Source organism: Gymnodraco acuticeps, unplaced genomic scaffold (assembly GCF_902827175.1).
Source record: "Gymnodraco acuticeps unplaced genomic scaffold, fGymAcu1.1, whole genome shotgun sequence".
NCBI classification, from domain to species: domain Eukaryota; kingdom Metazoa; phylum Chordata; class Actinopteri; order Perciformes; family Bathydraconidae; genus Gymnodraco; species Gymnodraco acuticeps.
Window position 1 is genome coordinate 640,687 of NW_022992009.1, and position 25,486 is coordinate 666,172.

At 41.4% G+C, this 25,486-nt stretch overlaps 1 protein-coding gene across 5 annotated transcripts in view; it reads right to left on the reverse strand.

Moving 5' to 3' along the window:
- Positions 1 to 25,486, reverse strand: part of LOC117536479 (zinc fingers and homeoboxes protein 2-like) — a 221,862-nt gene that overhangs the window by 111,901 nt on the left and 84,475 nt on the right. The window lies entirely within an intron of this gene.

Here is a 25,486-nt window from a genome sequence, read left to right on the forward strand (position 1 = left end):
TTATAGCTCGTTGCCTTTTTCCCTCCTCGTGGAACTTCTGCATTTGTTAATACAAATAGCAAGCGAACTATCTAACTCTGAAACTTTGAAATAGTCCCATACTACCGACGACATGTTTGTTTACTGTCCTGGCTTCATGGCCGCACACCATTTACGTCACAGCCAGGCATGAGTTAGGGAGCGCTGGATTTGTGAAGAACTCCCCTCTTCCTAAACCACTAATACCACAGTACTGGCAAAACGGGAGGAGCCGAGGGAAAAACAAGCGCCCCTCATCCCAATCCACCCACACCGCAGTATTTCTTTCTTTTTTTTTACCCAAAAAATATATTGTATATTATCGGGGCTATTATTACTTTTATCGGGTTTATCGGGATGACGTCATAATTCCTAATATCGGACCGATAATTATCGGACCGATAATTATCGTGCACCACTAGATCTTATCAGTGTTCTAGTATTTCGTCCGAAACCAAAGTATTGATAGCTACAAACCGCTGCTGCAGATACACGCTTTACAACATCAGGAGGATGCGTCCCCTCCTGACCCAGAAAGCGACGCAGGTTCTGGTCCAGGCTCTCGTCATCTCACGTCTAGACTACTGCAACTCCCTCCTGGCTGGTCTACCTGCATGTGCCATCCGACCTCTGCAGCTCATCCAGAATGCAGCTGCTCGTCTGGTCTTCAACCTTCCTAAATTCTCCCACACCACTCCGCTCCTCCGCTCCCTTCACTGGCTTCCGGTAACTGCTAGAATCCACTTCAAGACACTGGTACTTGCTTACCATGCTGCGAATGGATCTGGCCCTTCCTACATCCAGGACATGGTTAAACCGTACACCCCAGCACGTGCACTCCGCTCTGCATCAGCCAAACAGCTCGCTGCACCCGCACTGCGAGGGGGACCCAAGTTCCCATCAGCAAAAACACGTGGGTTTGCTATCCTGGCTCCAAAATGGTGGAATGAGCTCCCCATTGAAATCAGGACAGCAGATAACTTACACATCTTCCGGCGCAGACTGAAAACTCATCTCTTTCGACTCCACTTCGAGCGATAGAATTACTAACAAAGCACTTATATACTAATAAAGGACTGGCTTATCTAAAGCAAAAATAAATGTTTTGGCTCTATGAAACCTGATGTACTTATATGATTCTGTTTTCTTCAAGTTTGTATCTTCCTGGTCGAACGCATTTATTGTAAGCCGCTTTGGATAAAAGCGTCAGCTAAATGCGTTAGCTAAATGCGTCAGCTAAATGCAATGTAATGTAATTTAACATGGAACTAGTGATTTCATCATTGCGAGGAGTCATCCTCTGGGAAGCATGAATTTCTGTTAAATATTTTATGAAAATGGATGAATATTCTATGGACTGCATTCATATGCATTGTGACCCTTTTGAGCGCCATACATCCAATAGTAAATTAGATATTTCAGTTTGGACCCAAATGGTGGTCTGACTAACTGAGACGTCCATCTTGAGAGCTACCACGCTGGATTGGCCGACCAATTTGTGGTTCTGCAAATATTCCATAAGCCAACCAGCAACACAAAACTTGATTTCAGTATCCCGAGGCTCGGAAAGACAATAACCAATCTCAGAATCACAAAGTTGTTTTCTATGTCCACACAACCATGTGAAAGAACTTAGTCGCGGTTCTTAAATCTCTACGTCAAACTTTAACAGGCAACTGGGAGCTGAAAATAAAAATGACGCAAGGTAATATCTTGTTCTGAAAAAATAAATGTTGATGTGTGCTGGTGCGACAGTGGCATTGGATAAAACCAACTGCCCAATCAGAGCAGAGTATGTAATATTTGAGGGGCTGGGATCGAATAGTGGTCGCTATACTGGCCAATCAGAAGAGCATTTAGTCTTGAAGTGAACCCAGAAATAAAGTAAAAACTATTGTCCATATACGCTATAATGGTAATGAATGGTAATAAAGCAAATTATGCTTATTTTGCTAATTGCCAAACATATGTAAGTAAGCATCCTGCAGTTTCTAAATGATGGTTACCCCTACTATACATTTATATCATAATACTTTGGGATACTCAACATTTCCAGGGTTCACAATAGGACTCTATGAGCTGGCAAATGGACTGATTGCTTTATGTGCCGATAAAATGTCTTGACCGGAGTCGTTGGATTTGTATTTAAAGCCCCTTTTACACAGCATGTTTGGGTCAGGACTGTTCAATTTTACTGTTCTCTTAACCCAGGGGTCGGCAACCCGCGGCTCTCGCATGTTCTGGCTCCCTTGAGCTTAGACAAAAATAAGAAGGAAATAAAAGTATTTGTAGGACTATTTATATTTTGTTGCATGGTTGAAAATGTTTCGTATCTTGTATTTTGAGGTGATACTGTGACACATACAAAAAAAAAACGGTTTTAATTAGGTCAACTAAAATATGCGTTCAATCAAAGAAAAGTACCGGAGGAACACAGGATTTAATTCTGTGTGGACAGAGTTATCTGCTTTCACAGCAAACGATGCTGGTTTACCGGTATGTTTGATATGTAGAGAGAAGTTGTCAACGGTGGTGCAGCCTTTACGTATCGAGGAACAACACGGGAGAGGAAGACAGCTGACGATCTTCAGTCATAATTCAATGGGGTGTGTAATTTATTTCAGAAAACACTTTTTGTTATATTCCATGGAATGCTCTTAACGTCCCGATAGCAATGAATATATGAAATGCTTTGACAATAAATACATAAAAAAATGTATCTCTGGAAGCTGTGGCGCTGTAAAAAGCACGACCAATCATCTGAGCCGGCCCGGCTAAAATAACTGGATGGCCTACCTGCCTGTCAGCCTTCCATCTGTGCACAAACTTATCTCGTGCCCTCATTGGTCATGTGCACATTCGTGTGTGTTGGAGGAGGGGCTCTGTAAGGAACTGGCAGATTTTTTCCGGTTGTGTATTTTCTAATTCTAGCGCACTCGAGCTGGTTTCTCCAAAATGACCTACCCCACCTTTAACTCTTTTTAGGGTGCAGCTATATGTTTTATTTATTTCAAAGTGGGCCCATTTTAATTATATTTGTTTTCCTTCAAATGTGCAGAGGACTCCCCAAGTGCTGTGTTTCATTTATTTTAAAGTAGGCCTGTGTATTATTTTTAATTCTCCTTATAGGAATTATTTGTTTCTTATTAGAGGTTAACAGTTTTATATCATGTAATAAATAGCCTAATAAATGCAAAAAAACTGTAGATTTTGTCTGATATAACAATAAATACAACTTTATCAGCTATCAAGCTATGAAATATGTTTTGCGGTTCCAGACAAAACATTTTTGGGGAAAAAGGAGCAAAATGGCTCTTTTGGTCAAAAAGGTTGCAGACCCCTGTCTTAGCCTGTTTTTCAGGTCTCAGGCTCGAAAATGACATTCCCAGAACAAATGGCCATATCTTCCCTTCGAAAAGGGTTAAATTAATAATCTTTTTTCTCAAAGCAATGATACACCTGTGAGTTGGATGTAGAAAAGTCAGAATCAATATAAATGTTTTTATTTTAAAGTAAATTCAGATTGAACATAGTAAAAACACGTAAATTATAGTGTCCGTCCAAAAACAAAACACGACTAACGGAGCGTCCACACAGCAGCGTGCGTTGACGCTTGGAGGTGGGCGTATCTGAAGCTTGGGGATTTTTTGCGAACAACGCGACCAACAACCAATCACATGAATCTCCCGCCCCCGACATACAAAGCAATAGCAATGTTAAAACAAAGTAAACTGGATATAAAATCCCCAAACAGGCGAAAACCTACCAGTTTCACCCACTGTCTCTGCCACCTCCCTCCATGCCTCGCTCCTCCGGTTTGTATCCCGGTAGATGAACAGAGACTGATCATACAGCACCGGGTGATTCACTACCGCTTTAATGAATTTTCCCTCAATTTTTTGGAATATGAGGAAATGACCTGCGTAGTCTCTCCCAGCATACACGCGGTTTGATTGGCTAGCGCTTGTACTGGCAGATTTGAATAAACGGGATTTCATTGGCTGACGCCTCCGTCGAGGCGTCAAAAGTTGAACATTGCTCAACTTTTGAAGCCAGCAACGCCAGCAACGCTCCACGTCGCTTCCCAAAATGCAGTTCGGCTAAAAGTGACGTCACCCCATTCAAAGTGAATGGGCAGAAGCGTTGGAAGCTTCAACGCCACGCCGCCTGTGTGGACGGGCCGTTATAGTGAAAACTACCCTTGAATGATGGGATGGTAGAGAAAAAGCTTTGGGAATCCAAACTATATATAATAAGTACCCTGTATCAAGATTGATGCAAAACAATTGAAATTTGACCTTTTTAGAGAGATTTAGAAAATAAAAACACTTCTGGGGTCATTTGGGTGGATTTGCCATATCTCTGGAACACATCGGTCGATTTTGATGATTGATACCACTTTTGAACCATTAGAGCCAATAGAATCGAGGGGAAGTTCCTAAATCCATCTACAAATTACCATTGGTGAATGATTCGCAGCATGCCCAAAACCAGAAGCTCTCATACACTCTTGTAGCTCTCATAGCAGTATATGAAATCTCAGTTTTTGACATAAATGTGATGGATTAGCAGCAGTGTTGGGATTAACACGTTACTGTAACGCAACTACCTTTTGTGGTAACTAATAACGTTACTAGTTACCTATTCCCATTCAGTAACGCCGTTATAGTTACTGTTATCTAAATGGGTGCGTTACTGCGTTACATTATGTGATCCAACTGAACCGAATCTCCCTGCGGATGTAGTTTACAGGCGAATACAGTGATGTCCTCTCACAGTACCATGGAAAAGTGAAAGTGACCAGAGAGGAGTGATGATTGGTTAACGCGGGGTAACATTTCAGGGTAAGCCAATCAGAGACAGAGTTGGGCGGGTCTTGCCTTATGGGGAAAATACACAGACACACAAACACTTGCTAACACATACACGGCAACGCCCACCACCAGCACACACACACACAATGGCAGATGCAAGTATCAGCGAGAGCAGCAGCGCATTTACAACTTGGAGATTACTTATACGGCTGAAAGCACCTCTTCTTAAGTTTATCCACCATTATTGATTTTGTTTATGCTAAATGGCCAGATGTGAGGTAAATTATTTCACTGTTAGTTTGTTTTTGTGAGACTGAAAATAGTTTGTTTGTCTTCAGTGTCAGTCTGACAGTTTATTATTTATTTAATTGTTACTGCCAAAAGAGTGTAGTTCTTGTTTAATTGTTACTGCCAAAAGAGTGTAGTTCTTGTTTAATTGTTACTGCCAAAAGAGTGTAGTTCTTGTTTAATTGTTACTGCCAAAAGAGTGTAGTTCTTGTTTAATTGTTACTGCCAAAAGAGTGTAGTTCTTGTTGAATTGTTACACTGCCAAAAGAATGTAGTTCTTGTTGAATTGTTACACTGCCAAAAGAGTGTAGTTGTTTTTATTTCATATTGCACTACAAGTGCACTACTTAGAACTTGATTGTTGAGGCTACAATAAAGATGCCTGTCAAAATGTCTAAACATATGTTTTGTGTTTTATTGTTCCACTACATTTCATAATGATAATTGCTACAATGATGGGGAGTTGTCTTTTCTCTTACTGTGCCACAGAACAACACACAAACTTGTATTTGTATTGTTATTATTTTTAAAGTAAAGTAACTTGTTACTAGTTACTTTTATAATTTAGTTACTTTTTTGAGAGCAGAAACTTTAACTATTACTAGTTACTTTTTAAAAGTAACTTGCCCAACACTGATTATCTGTAATCATTTCAAAGTGACAGACACATTGGGTTAACCTTCAGCTGCGTTTTTATGCATTTTAATGCCATTGAACCCAACTTTGATCAGAAAACAGCAAAGGTAAGACGTATTTGCCGTTTTGGCCCCGTAAAGCTAAGTTGTGTGTTGTCTGGTTTCGCCTTCGCTGCCCTGAGTTTTGGTCGCACAGTGATGATACTTATACCATTGGAATCTCAGCTTTCATTTGATATCTTGTGCAGAATCGATTAAGTATAACATATTTCTACCGTGAGTTATGTGCTAAGTGCGTTAGCACTCTTTCGCTTAGTGCTAATTCAGAGGCTTGGCGTTAGAGTTGTGTTTTGCTTCGGTAAAAATGGTTCATACTGTCTGATAGCTGAGTTTCTTCCCTTTAAGTGGGTTTGACACATTCATAGTTTGTTAAATGTTAAGAAGCTCAGACGCTGTTTCTTGCAAGATGTTGCGTTTAGCCCCCGGGGCATGAGGCTTAACAGGTTAAAGGTTCAGACATGGATTGGGGGGGGTATAGTTACTCCTCCACTAAGGCCCCGGCCACACGAAGACGAAAACGGTCGTTTGCGTTACTGTTTAGTGTCATATAGACCGTTCGGCCACACGAGGACGACCGAATACGGCACTAAACGACTGCGGAAACGATAACGGGTCCCAAGGTGGATAGAACGGCATACGCAACGCTCTGGGGGGATCCAACGGCTCCGTGTGTACGCCCTATACAATCATTTTCTGATAATGATGAGGCAATAGCCCCGCCTCTCCCCACCTCTGCTGCTCACCCCCGCGTCAAAGTAAACTGCACACTGAATTCAGATTATTTATCTTTCTCTCGATATGGACATAAACGCGAGTGAAGTCTAATCTGACAGGACGGAGACACCTCTCAAACTACCTAAACTAGTTATAAATATGTTTATTTTTACTGTCGGCCGAGTCACTCATTACTGGATCAGCTGCTGCATGAAACAGACACTGGCGCTGTCCGAAGAGAGGGAGGAAAAAGAGAGGCTCCGTGTATTTTTATTATTATATTATATAGAGTCGTTATTCATTTGTTTTAAAGCTAAATAAATAACAAAGAAGACCCTTGACCGGCACTTTTATAATTTTGTCCGGAAGATTTAAACTTTAATACACGTTGACTGGCGAAAAACTCTGCCCGGTTCCCTCTGCCCCCACCGCGGAGAATAAACAGAAGGGCAACCATGACAACCATGCTTCTTCGCTGCTTTTGTGGAAGTTACAGCGCCACGTACAGGCTCCTGCATATGTACTGCAGCTTCTCCAGCGGTTGGAGCTAAACGGAGCGGTCTCGTGTGGACAGACACTATCCGGTGAATATTGCGTGTGGACGGAAGCTTTTTTGCGATTGCGTTTGCGTTAATCCTATGCGTTTAGCCGTTTTCGTCCTCGTGTGGCCGGGGCCTAAGTCAGCAGCGGGGTCCTAGCCAAGCCTGTGTACAAGGGACAGCCGGCATGGCAGACTACACACACTTGACACTTGTTTGTAACACCTCACAGCGGCATGCTATCTTAACTAACAATGGTGTAGCATTATGCATTATTCATTTGGTAATGTGAAGGGAAAAAAACAATGATAGTGGAACCAGGGGTCTTCTGTGCATCGCCAATGTTAGAATCCTAAATAAAAGGGCTGAGAAAGTATAGAAACAAAATCTGGGACCTTGTTGTATCTGCATGTGTTCATGCTTCATTGTTCCTGGTGCATGGGTGAGTTAATGAATCAATGGTAAACTTTCAGATATGCGGTTTGGTACATTTTTACATTTTTACCTTAACCTTGATAGAGGATCTCCAAGTATCTAATCTTCTTCAGTTGTTAAGTTGAACGTTGGGAAAGCATAACTAGAACCTCAGGAAATAAAATATTTGAAGACATAAAGGTCTTCTGTCTACAGTAAAGCAGACAGGAAGCAGATTAAGCTGCTATCCAAATATTAAACTGTGTGTAAATATAAAACGTTGTGCTATATACAAGCATGTGCAATACAACCTTGTGCAATCCTCACTTAATTGTTGTTCATAATCTCTAAACAGTACCAGATACCTCTTTAATTTGATATGGTCACTTTAAAAAAAGAAATATACTGATACTTTTTTACCATGTTCTTATCTGCTATTCGTCTTTTTTACTGAATTAGTTTTTCATTATTCAGTTAGCTATTTTTTATTATTTAATATTTAAGTCAATACTCTTTACTTCATCTGCACTATACTTCTGCTGTTGTAATAATGAAATATCCCCGTTGCAGGACACATGAATGAATTCTGATTCTGATACGGTTATCTATGTGTTGAATAATCAAATTGGACAAGAAGAAAAATACAATTCTAATAACTTGATAAAAAAATTAAATCATTTAAAAAGCTTTACATTAGACATGTCAGACCCCTGCGTGTGCTAACAGCACCTGTAGGTATTCTCTAAATGTTGCCAGTCCCTCTGAGAGAGCACAAACGCTGCAGCTCCATCTCAGTGTAACTGCAGTTTGGGGAATCCTTCATAATGTTTACCGAGTTTACCGACTTGGCTGACGGCTGTGTTTTCTCATCCTCTCGCAGAGAGGGTGATTTGACTGATGCTCGTAACAGATTGCATCACAGCAGGAGACAAACTAAAACGGTTTAGGCACCGCGGCTCTCCCTAAACTGTCTAACAGTGGCAGCGCTCCACCTTGTACATTTTGAATAGTAATTTTAGAAATTTCCCAGCAGTCTATCTCCAATTGGCCTTCACTGGGAGGACTATTTGATATCAGGGAAATATCGCAGCGTACCACCTCTGAACGGCAGAAATATGATCTCGGCACTGTGAAGACAGACTCTCACTACTACAGAACACCTGAGCGGCATTACAAAATGTTTATATTCATAAGCCAGTATCACAGCAAGTGTATTTTCCAAAATTGACATTTTCGCATACAATTAAATAAAAAAATGGAACAATGCTGTGATGTGGCCCATGCTAACACCACTGACATCAAGGTGTGTCATGGTTTTGGATTCATGTTTTCATTTTGAAATGTTTCCCTCCTTGTGTCTTGTAGGGATCCCACTCCCATCATGACGTGGCATCACTATGTAAGACTCAAACTTGTTTTGGCTAGCTCTCCAATACAGTGTACGTGATTGGCTAAGGGGCATCACTATAAGCAGTTGACCAATCACAACAGAGCTGGCCAGCTAACCAATCAGAGCAGACTGGGCTCTGGCTTCAGACAGAAGGTGAAAAGAGGTGCTGCAGTATGAGAAAAATAAAGAACTTTTGAACATTAAAGCATGGAAACATGTCACAGTAGAGACACTAAATACTGATATGAACCTGAAAATGAGCATTATATGGCCACTTTAAGGCGCCAAGTATATGATGCAGCCTGTCCTCCTACAAAAAACGACCATATAGGCCGATTGTTCATGCCCTTATTACGACCCAGAGACACGTTTTAAAGTGTATGTTGTTTCTTACACGACCACTAGAGGTGCTCTAGTGGTCGTGTAAGAAACAACATGCTCCCGGCCCGTTCATTGCAAACGCTCCGGAGGGACGTTTATTCACAAATAACCCTCTCTGGAAAATCCTAAATTGTGGAATAGTTTGGCCATTAAAATGCTTTTTGATTCGATTTCTGGCGAGAAGTGTATATTGTACTCTTAGAGTCCACGTCCAGTCGATGTGTAGGATCTATAGTTTGATAGATATTACGAATATGATTTGAGGTCTCGCCAGGAGAACGTGTATACAGCTTCCATTTAAAGTGAGCGTCAACCCTCATGGGGTGAAAACAGTTTTCCCGGTCTTGAAGTTTTCATAATAAAACCGGATATATTCCTCTCACTGTCAAATGATTACACAGTGATATCTGCATTACTCATCCACTAACAAACATCAGTTTATCCTTGTTAATTACACAATATTGATTTGTTTAAATTGTGTACAATGCTTTTGTGTTTTTAACCTTCGATTCAGAGAAACAAATATTTTTTTCTGAGTTCACACTACAGTTTCCGAAGACACTACACTACCCAGAATCCCCAGCTATCGTTTGGGACTACAACATCCACTTTCCTTTACAAACCCCGTGATTAGTCCTCAAGCTCTGTGATTGGATGTTGGAGTGGCAGTGCGACAAGGTTACGCTGAGCGTCAAACAGCTCTTTGAAATGGAATGGAACCACGGCAGACTATCCAAAACTGGACTTTGACGGGTCCAGCCCCGGCTCCTGCCCCTGCCCCCCCCCCCCCCCCCCCCCCCCCCCAGAACTACACATGCTGGCTATTGTGTGTTTCGCAACATGTTCTATGGCACGTCTCTTTATAAGATGTTTTCGTATTTCCCACAATTAGAAGTTGCCAGTATTAAACTGTGTACACCCTGGAGGTTTAGGGGATACGAAACACAGTGGTGTTATCAAATGTAAAACATATAATTAATACATGGGTGAAAATGGCTTGTGTCCATAATGGGCAGCATTAATATACCCACATGACACCTAAGGTCAGAAGAGCTTTATTTAACAGCTGGTATTATGTCTGTGACTCCTCCTGTTATTCATTGATGAGCCTGAAACATGCACTTTTCAAGGTTCAGAGGCACATTTTGCAAATATGGCAGTCACCATAGATCATCTTAAGATAAGATAAGATATACTTTATTAATCCCAAGTTGGGAAATGTTGTTGTTACAGCAGCATACTACTTTGTAATTCTACTCCACTACAATTCAGAGGTTAACCTGGTGTTTTTACTCCACTACATTTATTTTAGTTACTTTGCAGATTCTGATTAATGATGTGAAATATAAACAACCCTTAAATCAGACTTTAGTTACACCTGAGTCAAATTCAGGGAAGGTGATTGTCAAGTGCCAAAATAAACTATGCAATATATTGGACGTTAAGTACTTTGTCAGACTTCATATTTATCTGTGGATAACCCCAATGTTTTTTTTTTATTGAAAAGAAGACCTTAACTTAAAGTATTCTTTAATGTTTAAATTCAGCCTTATTAGTTTGTCTGTTTTGCACATCCTCCTGTTAATATCTTTGGACGTCCTGCACTAAATTGTTTTATTGTAGAGATCACAACAGTATCTTCTTGATATTTTCTATTCTATATTTCTATCATGCCTTCTACCTTCCCCCAATTTTGTATGTAGGCTACTCTTAATATTTAAATGTTTTCATCAAATAAAACGTATTCAACAACAAAATTCAATAACGTGCTTTAACCACTAGGCGGTGCGGGTTAAAAAACCAGTGGTGTAGTTAATAAAACATAATATGACTATTAACTTTATTATGAAATTAAAACAGAACGGTAACGGTATGTCCACACAGCAGCTTTTCAAAAATCTTGAAAATCTTGGAGCTGGGCGTGTCTGAAAGCTTGGGGATTTCGCGACCAACAACCAATCACATGAATCTCCCGCCCCCGACATACAAAGCAAAGAACCCCGGTTCTTCTCCACTATTTCTTTTAACATTTTGAACATTTATGAGATTAATGTCTATGGTGCTATTTTATAATACATTCCATGCTGGCTAATGATACTGTCTATGCTTGCTAGAAACGAAGTAAACTAGCAACGAAGTAAACTGGATATAAAATCCCCAAACAAGCGAAAACCTACCAGTTTCACCCACTGCCTCTGCCACCTCCCTCCATGCCTGGTTCCTCCGGTTTGTATCCCGGTAAGTAAATAGGGACTGGTCATAAAGAACCGGGTGATTTGCTACCGCAACTAACTTCTCCTCCATTTTTGTGGAATATAGAAATGAACTGCGGGTCTGGGTCTCCCAGCTTGCACGCGGTTTGATTGGCTAGCGCTTGAACTGTCAGATTTGCATAAACGGATCGGATTGGCTGTCGCTTCCAGCTCAGCCTCCAAAGTTGAACATTGTTCAACTTTGGAATCCTGAACATCCTGGAAATCCTGGAAATCTTCGCCTCGCCCCCCACAATGCAGTTCGGCGACAAGCGAGGGAAAGTGACGTCATCCCCATTCAAAGTCAATGGGCGGAGACGCGCTGGAAGCGGTGGACAAAACGCCAAAAGCTGCTGTGTGTACGGGCCGTAAAGGAAAATACAGTTTCAGTCTCTCGATTTGAAGCTTATGCATTGTACCATGAACCTGTATATAGACTAGTGTTGCACGGTGTACCGATACTTGAAAGGTACCGCGATACCCTGCGGTTAAAAACGTTACGATTCTTCCGTTTCATTAGTATCGGTACTTTAAGAATGACGGGGAAAAGTACTCCGGTGAGAAAGCGCTGTTTTAATAAAAGCCGTGTGTGTTCAGCGCTCTGCTTCCACTCCTTGCACTGCAGCCGTGCCTGCAGTCCCGCCCCTCTCAAGCACGTTCTAAGTCCCTCCCCTCTCTCTTGCACGCTCTAGCTGCCAGAGCATGTGAGAAAAAGAGAAGCATGGCTGCAAGTGGGAGTGCAGCTGCCGCTGCGCCTCGGCTTGTTGACAAAAAAGACGCCAGAAGCGACATTTGGAAGTATTTGAGCTATATCTCTGACAGTGAGGGCAAGCCTACGGACACCACGAGGCCTGTCTGTGAGACATGTTTTAGATCCCTGCAAACCAAGGGAGCCAACACATCAGACTTGGCTAAGCACCCGCCGACCGGCATCCAGAGCTGTTTAAAGAATTTAAAGACAGACAAGTTAGCGAATGTGATAGATAACATAATTACATCATGCTCAAGCCCATGCCCTCAAATCTAAGTCAAACAAGTGTAATTTGTTTTGCGACAAACAAATGTTTTCGTAGTTTGACGAGGCAATTAATGGCAATGATAACTGTCTAATATGGCTATCTTTTTAGCTAACTTACCAATGTGGCTAACATCTGCAATATACATGTTGTCAATAATTATTTATATTACTGTAGCCTACTATTACATGTTAATAAAATATAAAGTTAACTATCAAATAAATCACATAAACTCAAGTATAAAGAAGAGACCATGTTGTAAGAAAACACTTAACAGATAAACTACAATTTTATTTATCATGAAAATAATAAAAGAAAAGTATCGAAAAAGAATCGGAATCGCAATTCTTGACTTGGTATCGGTATCGAAATCAAAATGTTGGTATCGTGACAACACTAGTATAGACCTGTAACAGTCAACTGCATGAGGAGTTGGAAAGGTAGTTCAGTAAATAATATCTTTAAAAACTACAAAAGAATCCCTTTCTATCAGCTGTGCACCGTTATGGTGTAAATACAGACTATCTACCAATTGGATCAAATATAAAAGTCAGCCGAATTAGTGTTGATACTGCAAGGAGACGTATTGTGTGAAAAGAAATGGAAGATGTTGTTTAATTGATGATATATTTATGATCCACGTCACGTATTCAGTTTTGGCGGCAGTTCTTCCTGTTTGTCAAAAGGTCTTCTGATCAGGGCTCTATAAATAAATATCTACGGCAGATATGTAATATTTAGTGCAGCCGAACCGTGTATTACAATGCCGTTATGTGTTGACTTCCAAAGAGAAAAGCAAGAACACTCGTTTTTCCGATTTCATATCGCATAGACACCATATCCCGACATGCATTGCGGCTAAAACAATCAATGTTTTAGCCTATCAAAACCTCTCAGTCTCTCAGAATCGAAAGAGAAAAACCTATGGGAAAAACACAAAAGCATTGTACACAATTTAAACCAATACATGTTGTATAATTAATAAGGATAAACTGATGTTTTTTAGTTGATGAGTACTGCAGATATCACTGTTAAATCATTTGATCATTGGTTTTATTATAAAAACGTTGAGACCGGAAATACTGTTTTCAACCCGTAACTTTACATGGAGGCTGCCGCATACCTCAAATCATCTTCGTAATATCTATCAAACTATAGATCCTACATGTCGACTCAACGTGGATTCTAAAAGTACAATATACACTTCTCGCTTGAAATCTAATCAAAAAGCGTTTTAATGGCCAAACTATCCTACAATTTAGGATTTTACAGAGAGGGTTATTTGTGAATAAACGACCCTCTGTAACGTTAGCATTCAACGGGAGCACTAGAGGGCGAAAACTTTAAAACGTAATTATAGGAAGTATTAAGCGCTTGAACAAACAACATATTTGGTCGTAATAAGGGCCTGAACAATCGGCCCATTTGGTCGTATGAGTTGGAAGACTTGTTGATATGATGTCTAGTCTGATCATTATGCTTAAAAAGAAATGCACTTAAATTCTCAAATGTCCTCAATTGAAATCAAGGAAATAGCAATTACTTATTTGTTATACTTGTTTGTGTCTCCCCCACCTTTGAAACCAATCAGAAATCCCTGAAAAGTCCTGTCAAACTTCTGCTTCATCATTTTAAAATATTCAGGCAATTGTTACCAACTGCAAACCAGATTTCAGGCACAGTTTAGTGTTGTTTTTGACAAATGCATCTAAAAGGTTATTGATCATTAACAGAAGTGCTAAATATTGGTCATCTCGGAGCTTCATTCTGTCGCTACTAGCTCCCGTCTCCATCTTGAACCCAGAGAGCCCATTTTCTTTAAATCGCATTCTCTGCTATTAATTTAGCTCCTAAAAACATGTACAAATCTGCACCTTTCTAGTTCAATTTAAATCAATTTGTTCATTTTATTTATTTTTGCGGAATATCTCTTGAGTGGCACTTAACAAAATTGAACCAATGTGTTGGCGGGTAAGAGTGGGTGGCTGATGGGGGAAAGGGGGGGGGGGGCTGTGAGGCGGAACTACCTTCCAGAATAAAACCGTCTAACACTCATTACTCTGAAAAATACTTGACTTCATCATGGCCTCAATTATGTGGAGCTGGATGAACTCCAGTGTTACTGAGCTGCTTCCACCGAGTAGAGAGGGGTCCGTGTTAAAATCCAAAAACAGTGTCTGGGAAAAAAGTCTGCCTTAAATCCTGCACTCCTTATCTGCGAGGGACGGGGTTCCTGAGCGACTTGGAGACAGAGACACCCACAACGAGCCACTACAAACCTCCAGAGACCTCATTCAAGTCTGGCTATCAGTCGGAAAAACACCAGAGGAAAAAAGACTTACTTATTACTTGTATTATTGGCAAATATTAATCAAATTACAAGGATCTGGTTAAAAGATGTTTAACTTAAATAATTTAGAATGGAAGAAAATGAAATGTATGGAATAGTTTCTCTCTCAAACTCCCCCCTCCTCCTGAAACGGCTCCATTGGACTCTTTTGTTTACTTCAGTAAAATAGTGACATTACTATGTAACACTCACACTTCTATGGCTAGTGCTCCAACAAATTGTACGTAATAGGCTACTCTAAATACTGATATGAACCTGAAAATGATGCTACCAGAAAGCTAACCACCTGTAAATTATGTTTGAAGGAAAGAAGTAATAAAGAGTTGATATCCCTCAGATCCCTATCATCTTAATGTGAATAAACGCTGCCTCGAAACTTGGAAAAAGTAATAGGTATAACAGAAAAGCATACTGTAGGTGGGTAAAATCTACAATTCTGAATCAATGTATAAATGCCAAATATATTGATGTAACTGAAAGTATTTTAACAGAAATTGTGGAATTCATCAGCCAAGGCATATTGAAAAAGTGTCGGCATATTATTTTAATAACTCAAAAGCTAGTTATGCAAGATGAAGGAAGTGAGCCTCTGGGTGTCAGAATACACAAACCAACCTCTGTTTTTCAAATGATCTGATGTATACATTTAACCAGTGAGGTTGGTCAATAAATTACACTTTCATTCATTATTCTCACGCAAAGGAGAACATTTGAATACGCTGCATATGAAATATACAGTCAGCTTTTTTCTTTTCTTTTCTTGTTTGCTTGGAGGGTGATCCTTAGCACTTATGTTTCGGAGCTTACTGTTTTATGTGATATCTTACATATTTCTATATAAACATATTTACACCTGACAGTGTTAATGTCGAAGCGACACCTGAAACAGTGTGAGGGAGTTCACATCTAACACTGGGGAGTGTTACATCTTAAATGCAAAAAGGGTGAATAATTACTGTAAACGTGTTAGAATACCAACTATAAAGGAGTCAAACAACACTCTGCGGTATAAACTGATATACACTTTTAATGTGTTGCGATTCACTCACACTTGCTGCTTCAAATTCGGGGGGGCTGTTGGCTGTTCACAGATTTTGGATGACAAATTTCTCGACTCAGAACACCCACAACTACACATTTCACAGCAGAGAGGGGGAGAAAAGACAACTTAAAGTTAAAATAAAAGAACACCAGAGACCTCAGAGGAATCCGAACAACCATCAGGCAAAATAAGTAAATCACCAGACAAACAAAAAGACAGAACAACAAGAGAGAAGGCGAGGGAATGGAGTGTTTTGGTGGTGGAGTTCAGCAGCAGCAATCTGCCCCGCCACACACACACTGCCCACACACACACCTCCTCCACAGGTGTGTGTGTGTGTGGATATTTAAGGGTGAGTCATTCTCTCCCACGTAGTCAATACTGTACCAGTGGTTGTGGAGATCCCATCACACCGTACCGTGCTCCTCACACTCCCACCGCTGGTTCACATCCTCCTCCCCCACCATCCACGCTCATATTTAAGACTAGCGTAGCCGCCGCAGCAGCAGGAACATTTGGAGGTAACAGATGGCGATGTTATCAACAACAGTATGATCAGAGAGTGACACAACGTTAGGGCATCACACTAATCGTGCAGTCTTTGTTCCACCATTAATAACCAGACATACCAGCAGTATTCAAATATTTAGTTCTGCGCAAGCTGACATGTTAAATATTTGGATAAATCACATAAGTAAGATCCTATTAATAATCTAAACATAATAGGTGGTAGGTCAAGGTGTCCGAAATTAAGAAAGGCAAGGGGCAAAAATCATACGAGGAAAATGAAGAATAACCCTATATTAGAATCAGAATACTTAATTTACCTGGGAAATGGATTCTTAGATCACTTACTCCATGTTAAAGTTAAGTTGAATCAAAGACAAATATTTTGAGCAACATGAAGCGTAAGTAAACATTTCCAAAAAAAGCTAAACAATTATAAAATGTTGGTATAAATGTAAGAAGTTATAGTAAAAATGTGCACATTGTACTACAATATATCAGAACAAATATATATAAAAATGCATGCATTACAATATAAATAAGTGTATAAATGAATGCTTAATTGCACAGTCAAGGAGTGTAAAAAACGAAATAAAGCAATCATTTAACTTTCATTTAAATAATTTTATTTCCATCTCTAATGCATTGATTATTGTATGCAATTTAATCTGGATTTATTTCAAATTAAAAACTGTAGCTTAATCTTATTTTTGTAATGTAATGTTCTACATTGCAAGCAGCCAAACGTACAGGGAGGTTTCTCAGTGCCAAAGACACAGACCAGCAAGATTTCTTAAGAATCATTATCTTCTCTTAATGCCTATTCATTATTTAAATGATACAGTTGTTTTTTAATCAGGTTTTATAGGCCCAGGTGTCATGAAACTCACTTAGCATGAAAGCGACTGAGGGAAAACTCAGCTAAAATAATCTGCCGCTCGGTGGAGGCTTTCGTTTCAAGGTGCACCTTTCGATGCAAATATTTTTAGCCAGATGACCCGTGAGCGTACTGCACCTACAGTATCACCCTGGCAGTGTTAGCACGGTGCCCCACCCCCCAGCCTTGCGGAGCCCATTGAATAAAGCAGAAGGGCCGTGAAAACAAAGCTCCCCAGCACCCAGTGGGGCTGGCACTGGCCCGCAGGCTGGCTGCAGCCCAGAAAAATGCGGAAGAATCGGGCTGGACGGCAGCCAAGCGCTGGTAAATTTGGCTCCGGTTGGTCAGGTTTTCTGAGCTGGCGAGCCCTCAGACTGGTGACTGTGATTCTGTGCCGGTGCAGCGGTGGAAAAATCTCACATGCGAGGAGAGACGGTCAAAGTTTCTGACCGTTTCAGAGAAGCATATATCCAACAGTGTTTGGCTTTAAGAGGCACTACGACATTCATACTAATTCAACAAGTCATGAGCCATCATAACTATGTTGGTATGAATGAACAGATCAGTATTTCCAGCAGCAGTTAGTATTTAATTGAGTATTTAATCATAGGTTCTAATGTTACCCAAACAGCTTCTTTTACACACCACGTGCTTCTTTATTGCTTGCGTTGTAATATTGAGTGTAGAAAGGTTTACATGATTATTATGATATGACATGTTCTTTTATATATTTATCATGTGTCATTACAGTTCCCTTATGGCAGTGGTTCTCAAACTTTTTTCTGGCCCCCCCAACACAAATAGTCAGGCTCAGTGGCGGCGCCAGAGATTTATTTTGGGGGTGCTGTGGGGTAGCTTGACATTTCATAGAGGGTGCTCAAACATTTAGGGTTTCCCATTAAGGTACCGGGCGCTACAGTGGAATGTTCTACTGCAACACTCCCCACGCATATACAGTGTTCCCGCAACTGTTACAATGAAGGCTCGATAATCAGCTCACGGCATATAGGTGTAAGCAGGGGTCAAGTGCTATTTTTATAGGTGGTGTGTGGACCTCACATAGGGGGGTCCGGGGGCAAGCTCCCCCGGTAAGATTTATTTTTAATTTTAAATATTGAAGTTAAAAGCATCAATCTGGTGCACTTTGAGAGCAACATGAAGAGATTTATGGATACCTCTCTCAACACCCATTTGAAACAGAACTGGAAACAGATTTACTTTTTCTTTATGGATATTTTTCAAATCACCCTTTTAAACTTTATTTTAAACTTTATTCTTGTTTTACTGTCATATTATATTTCATAGCTGTTTTTCATTTATTCTCTTATTTTTGTATAACTATAATGATCATATAAATGTGTGCCTCGGAAATAATTGTTTACATTAATGGTGACCAAAACGTTTGAGACCCACTGAGATAACACTGAGAGTCCTTTAGCTCACTGAGTCTCTGTCTGACAGGAGAGGACTCTCCTCCACTTTGTTGTTGAAAAAACTCCTTATATCCGTTAGCGTAGCTCGCTAGCACCAGAAGCTAACAACAACAATCTCCGGTACGCACACAAAATGGCTCATTCCACACACACACAGAGCCGAGCTTTAATGAAACACAGAGACCCAGACGTAATAGTACTGTATCATATTATTTTCGAATCAATTTTTCAAATTATGATTTTTTTTTTTTTTGTAACCTTTTTTCCTCCTCGTCTCTCGCGCCCCTCCCTGTCATGCCTCTGCGCCCCCCAGAGGGGGCGCGCCCCCCACTTTGAGAACCACTGCCTTATGGGCATAAACAAAGGATTATCTTGTCGCAAAAACTTCGCTCTGCACGCTGTTGCTGCTGCTGTTGCTGCTGCTGTTGCTGCTGCTACTGCTGCTTGTCTTTATCTGATCTTAAATTCAATACTTATACGTCAATTGCAGATTATTACAGAACATATTCACATACATTTCTATCCAATGGCGTACAGCGACAACATGTGTCTGATAAAATAGTGAATAGGTGTAAAAAATGTAAAAAGTTATTCAAGACCAGTTGTTCAAGGTGGGCAGAAGATGCTATGCAGAAATTATGTAATTTCAAAAATGTTGGCTAGTCATTTTGGAAGTATTCGAAAGTGATATTGGGCTTTAATTGCCATCTGTAAACTGTATATGTTTTAAAGGGATCCATAATCCCCATATCAGGTTCATATTAGTATTTTGTGCCTCTACTGTGACATGTCTCCATGCTTTCATTTTCAAAAAGCTCTTTATTTGTCTCATACTGCCTGTCGGATATTGATATGAGCGACAATTGATAATCTCACGCCTCGAAATGCCACCGAAATCATTCATACAATATAAATAGTTTTGCAGATATATTTATTTCCTGGCCTGGGTTGTATGAAAAAATAGTATTATTTATTTACTGACTATGGCAACTTGGTATAGTCTTGACCTGTAGTTGACAGTGTTGGGGAGGGTATACGCTATGCATTGATTCTCGGGTCGAAAATGAATTCCTACGGTGATGGAGAAAAAAAGGAACAAGGCATCAGGTGCGCAGTTTAAAAAGAAAAGGAAAGAAGAAGAGAAACGCTCAAAAGGTAAAAGGTATGGACCTGTAACATCTCATGTATTTAGTTGGGATATATTAAGCATGTAATTAAATTATGCCGGTAACCTTAACTCCATTGCTGCTTGTTAGCTGCCTGTGTTTCGTCGTCAGTTCAGCAACTAACATTGGAATCATTTCAAACCATCATACTTCTGAACGATAATGTGTAGCCCTGCAATAAAAACGTTATAAACAACCACTATAACCGTTATTGATTTAGTCATCTTCATTTAGCAAACACCTCAAAGGTAATTGTACTGACAAGTCCTTTTTTTCATTTTTGATTGATGACTTTGCATCAAAGAAGGCAAGGAAGGTCAGATTGTAGAGGGCAGTTTGGGAGTTGAACTTAGAGATGCCTAATTCTGTAAATCAGTTATTTAACGTGTGTTCTGTTCGGTTTGATTTGTGCAATTTAGTATTTTCATTCTATAACTTATATATATTTGTATGTATTAATGTATGTTATATTCATGTTTATTTTGTGATACTGTTATTTAATTTCTGTAGTTATTTTGATTGTACATATTGTTCTTTTTATTTATTCATACAACCTATACTTTTGTATATTCATGCCGGGGGGGGGGGGGGGGGTGCACCGCCCAGGGCATCATATCAGCTAGAACCGCCACTGCAGCACCTCTTTTCACCCTCTGTATGAAACCAGAGCCCAGTCTGCTCTGATTTTATCCTGCCGGTTAGGGTTTTGTCAACCATTTAGAGATGTCCCGCCCCTTAGCCTCTCACTTACAAGTGGGGGAGGAACTCCCTCTGGCGTGAACTGTGGGATTTTAGCTTTTGCAGACCATTTAAAAGTCAAGACTTTTCGTCGTATTGTGGAAGGACAGACGTTTTGGTTACTAGCCATAAAAGCAGACATTGACTTCTCAACTCTTACCGTAAAAACGTTTAGCTTGAACGCTTTTGGAATCACCACAAAGCAAAATAACCTACTGAACAAATCTGTCGATCAGGTGTGTTTTGAAACATTAATCCATTATGACAAATATTCTGCTCTGGACCTCCATGAAAGTTCCAGATGTGGTCACCAAAACTTGTACCACACAACCTGCAGTGCTCTGTTGAACCGTTCCCCAGAATGTGTGCTGGTACCACATTACACAAAGGTCCAACATTAACAGCCTCCGTGGCAGCTGGGACTACAAAGTGGGTTCAGTGGAGTGCCGCGGGGGCACCAGAGGCTGCGGATGCTGCCATGTTTAAACTGTTACAGCACGAACCTGCTGAACCAACATGTTGCTTCCAGCTGAGGACGGATCCATGCTTTTTCCACACATTCTACCTGATTCCAGCACAGACACTCTGGTACACTGTAAAAACAGTTCCGATGGTGAAGTCAATACAACTCTATTTTCTAATGTAATTTATTTGCCCTAAATGGATTTTTTTTCAATGTGCGTTTAAAAAAGTTACACTTAAAGGTGGGGTTGGTAATTTTGGAGAAACCAGCTCGAGTGCGCTAGGATTTGAAAATACACAGCCGGAAGAAATCTGCTACTTCCTTACAGAGCCCCTCCTCCAACACACACGAACGCCTACCCCACCTTTAAGTAACAATGAGAACATGTGTCAAGAGAATGAATTGTGTGACCAACCCAATGCAAGGTTTATTAGAAAAATAAACCATTAGAAAGTAGTATTTGATTTAGGCATGGTTTCCAAGAGATAAAACAGACAGACTACTGAAGCCTCCTCTCCACACTAACTTAATGCCCTCACAAATACCCAGGGGTTAAATTGGGCCAGGGCTGTCCGGGGCTAAGCCCTCGCACATTTGTCATATGTTTACAAAAAACGATATATATCTTAAGATTTTTCTCGTTCTTAATATAGACTATATTTAGGGTCGATATGTGTTGACTTTACTTTAAAATAGCAGATCACTGTGACCGGATATAGTTTGGTTTAGTGAACGTGTGTCTCTTCCTTGGAGGAGCAGCATCGGCCGGACTCCGCTGCTCCTCCGCGGCTCCTCCGTGCAGAGAGTCTGCACTGCAGCGGTGTGTGTCAGCGACGTGCATTCAGGGGAGGCACGGATTGGCCATCGGGAGAGTCGGGACATAAACGCTGCGGCTTTCTGGCTATTACTTAGCATGTGGGACCGGACAGCTTTGATCCCCATTGACAGTAGCGATTCTAGAGTCTGTGGGGGCCCCTCGAACCAGCTTTCATCACCATCAGAGGCGCCAACACACTCTCTCTCTCTCCCCCCCCCCCCCCAGACGGAGCAAGGCAACAAAACTTAAACACTTCAGAAACACTTTTTGTTATATTCCATGGAATGCTCTTAACATCCCGATAGCAATGAATACATGAAGCCTGTGGAAGCCGTAGTACTGTAAAAAGCACGACCAATCATCTGAGCCGGCCCGGCTAAAATAACTGGATGGCCTACCTGCCTGTCAGCCTTCCATCTGTGCACAAACTTATCTCGTGACCCCATTGGTCATGTGCACGTTTGTGTGTGTTGGAGGAGGGGCTCTGTAAGGAAGTCTGAAGGAAGAGGCAGATTTATTTCGGCTGCGTACTTTCAAATTGTTGAAGCTCGAGTTGCAGCTTTTTGAGCTGAACCCGGCCTCGCCTATACTCTGCGCAGTCGTGTATCGTCCACCAAAGTCCAATAAGGATTTCATAACTGACTTTTCTGACTTTCTGTCCCGGATCATGGTGAAATATGATCGTGTTTTGATCTGCGGAGACTTTAATGTCCATGTGTGCTGCGAGTCTAAACCTCTGGTTAGGGATTTTTTAAACCTCCTCGACTCTTTCGGTCTTATTCAGTCTGTGGTTGGCCCAACACACGATAAAGGACACACCTTAGATTTAGTATTATCGTTTGGACTGTCCATCTCTGTGGATGAAATCTGTGCAGCAACGCGTATCTCAGACCATTTACAGGTTCTGTTTACAACCTCGATCCCTTCTGCGGGAGTCGAATCACGTGCCCCTGCGCGTTGTCTGCGTTCAATTAACCCCTTGACTGCCTCACAGTTTTCAGATGCTTTTAATGCTTCTCCGATCTGTAAATTAGAGGTGAACTGTGCTCTTAGTGCTGATGAGCTTATCTCCATGTTTGATTCGACATGCACACTAATACTGGATTCCGTTGCTCCTTTTACGCTTAGACGCACCAAAGTTCTCTTAGAGCCGTGGCTCAATGACTGTACTCGCGCTCTTAGACGCGCTTGCAGGCGTGCAGAGAGAAAATGGAAAAAGGATAAACTCCATGTCTCCTTAGAAATCCTTCGTGCTGGCCTCTCCGACTACCAGACGGCAGTCAAAGCAGCCAAAACGGAGCATATTTCTCTGTTAATCTCTGAAAATAGCCATAAACCTCAGGTTCTTTTTAATGTCCTCAACTCGATCATTAATCCTTGTGATGCTTCTCCAATTGTGCCATCGACTACCCTCTGTGATAAGTTTCTTACATTTTTTATCGAAAAAGTATCTGCTCTTAGGCTAGCCCACACTAGTGCTACCCCAGATTCTGCTCCTTTTCTGTGCCCTGCTGTCCTCGACCATTTTGAGCCTGTATCCCTCTCTTCTCTCTCGGATGTAGTCAAGCACCTGCGGCCGACAAACTGCACTTCAGACAGCATTCCCTCTCGCTTCCTTAGAGATGTTTTCGAATCAGTTGGAGCAAGTGTTTTATTGCTTGTTAACACTTCTCTTAGCTCAGGATGTGTCCCAGCTGCCTTCAAACATGCCGTGGTCAAGCCACTACTTAAAAAGAAAAATCTCGACCCTTCCATTCTCACACATTTTAGGCCCATCTCCCAGCTACCCTTTTTATCTAAAGCCCTGGAGCGGGTAGTCTACGTCCAGCTGCAGTCATTTTTAACCACGCATGGCATCCACGAAAAGTTTCAGTCTGGCTTCAAACCCATGCATAGTACTGAAACAGCCCTTTTAAGAGTGTTTAATGATCTGCTCCTAGCCGCCGACTCAGGCAGCCCAGCTGTCTTGGTGCTGTTGGACCTGACAGCTGCCTTTGACACTGTGGACCACAGCATCCTGTTGTCACGGCTTGAACAGCTCACAGGCATCACAGGCTCTGCCCTTGCATGGTTCAGGTCCTACCTGACAGACCGTAGCCTCTCAGTGCAGTTGGGTGCCTTCTCCTCTGCCAAAGCCCCTCTTACCTGTGGGGTTCCCCAAGGCTCGATTCTGGGCCCCATCCTTTTTCTACTGTACCTACTGCCCCTAGGCTCAATTCTCACAAAACACAACATCCCCTTCCATTGTTATGCTGATGATGTACAGATCTATCTGCCTCTCAATCAAAATGCCAACTCACTACAGCAGTTGATGGACTGCTTAACAGAGATTAAATCCTGGCTGAGCCAAAACTTCCTCACCCTCAATGAGAGCAAGACAGAGGTCATCTTTTTTGGACCCCAACCTTCAGCCTCTCCGGTTGATATTCTGGGCTCCCTCAGTAAAAACATCCTCCACTCTGTCATGAACCTTGGAGTGACCTTCAATAGCGCTTTTAAATTTGATAAGCAGGTTAGCACTGTAGTCAAGACCTGCTTTTTTTTTTTAATACGACTATTGGCTAAGACCAAGTTGTTTTTATCTTTTAAAGACCTAGAAAGGGTTATTAACGCCTTTGTTACCTCGAGACTGGATTACTGCAATGCGCTGTATGTGGGTATGGACCAGGCCTCAATTAGACGCCTCCAGCTAGTTCAGAATGCAGCTGCACGTCTTCTAACTGGCCATAAAAAGCGTGACCATATCACCCCAATTCTGGCCTCATTGCACTGACTTCCAGTTCGGTTCAGAATAGATTTTAAAATCCTTTTATTTGTTTTCAAAGCCCTAAATGGTCTGGCTCCGGCTTATGTAGCCGAACTCCTCCATCGCTACACCCCAGGCAGAGCTTTAAGGTCTGCTGACCAGCTGCTGCTGATAGTGCCTAAGACCAGGCTCAAAACCCGAGGGTACCGAGCATTCGCAACAGCGGGCCCCAGGCTCTGGAATACTTTGTCCCTCCATGTGAGGTCGGCCCAGACCCTGGGGGTTTTTAAATCAACACTTAAAACTCACTTTTTCTCTCTGGCCTTCTAGGCTTCAGAGACCTTTTCCCTCTCTAACCTCTCGAGTTTTATTAGAGGGAAACGGTTTGTAAAGTGGCTTAGACAGGCCGGGGAGTGTTACAATTCGTAGACACAGCGTACCTCCCTATCTCTCATCAATTTCCAACTAAGGCTCCAGTGTGGACCTTGTTCCCTGAGTGTGCCTCTCTTACTCGCTACCCTTTACCCTCAACCTATTCTAAGGGAGTGCTTGTTCTTCCGTCTGTCTGTCTGTGTCTGTGTATTCTCTTGTTCCTCTTGCTGTAGTCCTGTGTCTTGGATCCTCTATCCTGAGTTCTGGATTAAGTCGTGGACTTCGGGTCGTGGCTGAACCTGTCTCTGCGGTCCTGCCTGGGTCTCGTCATGCTGCTTCCCTGATGGCTTCCTCAGGATTGTAGCTGACATCCTCGTGGCTTATCTTCTTATTACAGACACATGCATTTCCTAACATTCGGTCTATATGCTGTAAAATGTATTATCTCTTGGAT